The sequence below is a fragment of the Gekko japonicus genome, unplaced genomic scaffold (genome assembly GCF_001447785.1).
Source record: "Gekko japonicus isolate JY-2015 unplaced genomic scaffold, Gekko_japonicus_V1.1 scaffold171, whole genome shotgun sequence".
Lineage (NCBI taxonomy): Eukaryota > Metazoa > Chordata > Lepidosauria > Squamata > Gekkonidae > Gekko > Gekko japonicus.
The window spans coordinates 1,368,189-1,371,438 of record NW_015175975.1 but is presented as its reverse complement, the minus strand read 5'-3'; positions in this window follow the sequence as shown (position 1 = coordinate 1,371,438).

Below are 3,250 nucleotides of genomic sequence, written 5' to 3'. Positions count from 1 at the left end.
CTTCTCATTATCTGCAATGCACCAAGAACCAGATTAATTCATTCCAGGATAACATTTCTAGCCTATATGTGCCATTTTTCCTGATACACATAAAAAAGCTGGTCAGGGCTTTCCTGGAGAAATTGTTTCACACCTCTAAGCAGAGTGAGCTGGGATGGCTTTGAATGTCCCTGTTATTTCAACTTGAAACCAGGACTGTGCTGTTTAGGAAATTGACCTGACCTTGACCTTAGGGATAGAGTCCTGTCATTGGGAGGGGTGGCCTGGCCATCTACTTCTCCCCCATATTACTGGTAAGAAATAGAAACACCCCCCCCAAACCAATCTTTTCTGGAATTTGGATATTCTTCTTCAGACAGGCAATTAGAATGGCCAAACCATTTGTCTCTGCCCCCTGCCACCACACATAAGGATTACTGGTAGGGAAAATATAGCAGTCACCCAGAAAGCACCCAGAGGCAAAGCGGTGGAAGAATATGGCATTCCAGCAGTCAGGAACTATTGGTATTCTTGGTCTGCCATGGTGGGGGATCTGTGCAATGGTGGCTTCTGTTGGTGCTGTATTCACTTCATCTCAGGGGTTCCAACCTCCTCCTGCCTCACTCACAACCCATCCAATCTGTGTGGGGATGTGTTGCTGTGAAAACCAGGAATGGGCCAGAAGGACAGTGGTAGGGGCTTGATCACCCTCTGGGTGTCCTGGGGGCCTAGGATGCCAGGTGTAACACAAGGCATTCCATCATACCCAGACTGTGGGGACAAACCAAAATGGTACTTGGAAATGAATTGCTGTTGTGAGATGCAGTGTCCTGAGCCTCAAGTAGGCAGACCTACAGTAGAATGAGTGGTCCAAGGATGAGTGTATGCACAAGAGTAAACTGGCAGTGGAGTCACTGAGCAATCATCCCAGTCTAAAAACAATAGACAGATGAATATCCCAAATAGCACCCTGGGTGGCAAGGAAGCCCATGCACCATCGTCACAGCTATATTCTCATGTGGAAAATATTTTTTAGAAGATATATTTTTCTTCTCTTGGCTCTTCCATGAATAGATGAGATAGTTTTGTTTTATAACACTGACAACCCTTTCATTAGAAGTCTTATTGTATTCTGAATACCTAGCCTACCTGTGGAATTTTGTAGATGGATAGCACAGTTGCTATATGGAAAGATGTAGGCTCGCAAATCAGCGATTAGGCACACCTGTCCTGCTTTGAGCCCATATTTCCAGACTCTGTAAATATCTGGATATTGATCAGTAACTCTGATCAACAGGACATAGCCTTAAATCTAACAACGTTTGCACAGCCACAGTACCTATGGGCATGTTGAAGAAGGTAATTTGTTAATCATTGTTGTTCCAATGTAATCCTTAAGACAAATCCCCCTGAAAGTGATTGTTCTCCTCTGGTTTTCTGAATGTGAACTCTGAACCCCAGCTATGTGAACTCTCAACCCCAGCACACGGATGGTGGGGAGGGGGGAAGCAGAATGTGCATAAAATAAACTGCTTGCTGCCTTGAGAGGCAGACGGATTTCTCTACCCTCGAGAGAGTTGTCTCGCGTGATTCTTCAGAAAGACGTTTTAGCTTTAGCTCCTCCAACTGCTATCAGATGGTTCTGGAAGTAACACCTGTAGTTGGCAATAAATCTGTCCTTTGTAGAGAGAAGTTGTATTGTGGCATGATAGGTCTCTCGTTCATTCAGGTATCTGTCATGGATGTGGGAGCCCAAGGTGATATTAGGTAAGAGCTGGAGGTTTTCATTGATTTCCTTCACAGCAAATGCCATAGCCAAGACACGTTGGTAGTGACTAGTCCGTACACTGTGAGAAGACACAGATAGTAGCTAAGCCACATTCTTATAATATCATTGTGCCTCAAGTGCAATTACTCATATTTGACTTGAAATATTGATTATGCTACCAGTTCATTTGATTTCTTTAAGCCATAGTAAGATTCCGGCCCATTTACATTCAATCCCTCTTTAATTCCAGATACTGTTTCTTATTATTTCATGTGGTTATCTAATCTTTTAATATCCCATTAGAGAGTCAGTTCTGTGTTCTAATCAGGCTCTAATGTGAACAGAAACTAGGGGAAAACATTTAAAATGTGTGGTTTCACAACAGCCAGACTTGAAGTGCTAAGTGGAAATACCAAGGGTTTCTATTCAATTCCATGAGCAATTTAAGAGCATGTGATTGGGTACAACCTAGATTCAACCACTGTGCTGAACCTACTAAGACTCCATGAGCACTTCTTTTGTCACAAAATAATTTTGTGATTATAAAACAGCTGAAGACTCTTCAGTCAGTTCTTTCCATATGGGGTCAGAGTTGAAAACTGAATCTCTCCACTTTCCAGAGAACCATGGAATGGAAATGGGAGGCTGCAAATTTAGAGGAAAGTTAAAAAATACATAGCTTTACTTTCCTAGAATTCAATGCAATCTGAGGATCTTATCAGTTATTAATATGATATGCACAGATAATAGCTATGGGGGGGAAATCCTTACAGGGGCATATCATATGCCATATAATTGGATGGTTGTTTGAAATCAATCTCATCTGATGGAGCAGAGATCAGAGAACTAATTCCCCCAATGATGAGATCTCCTTCTTGAAAATGTTTGTGAAGACTTGACAGGGGTTCGCTGATGGTGCATTTAGCATCATGAACCTTGCACATGGATGGACATAGCATTTGAACCAACACCACGACTGATACCAGATTGCATTCAGTTCATCACAATAATGATTTCTGTCTCTTCACATGACTATTGGAAGAATTCCAATTTGAAACCATCCAATTTGCAGGATCTCCTGAATACAATTTCACATATTAAAAATCTTATAACCAGACCTGTCCCCAGCCTTACCACCAACTGTGAATGCCAACAGCTGCCTTTCTAGTATAATCCAGAGATGCTATCTATATACTAATACCAAAGTTGCCCCCTGGTGTGCGGATAGCTAAATCCGCGCACCGGGGGCACCCGGGGGGGAGGGAGAGTTTTGTGCACACGTGGGGCGGTCCCCAGGTGTGCACAAAAATCTAAAAAGTTTTAAAATATATCGGGGGGATACTTAAATCCCCCTAAAAGTGACAGAGCATCCCCTGCGCATGCGCAGGGAACGCTCTGCAGCCGCTGCTGCCGCCTCGGAGCAGGGGGAGGTGGCGAGGCCCGACGGCTACAAGCCGCGCGGGCCTTTCTTTGGAGCGAGCGGGGGGGGGCCAATGAGGCCCA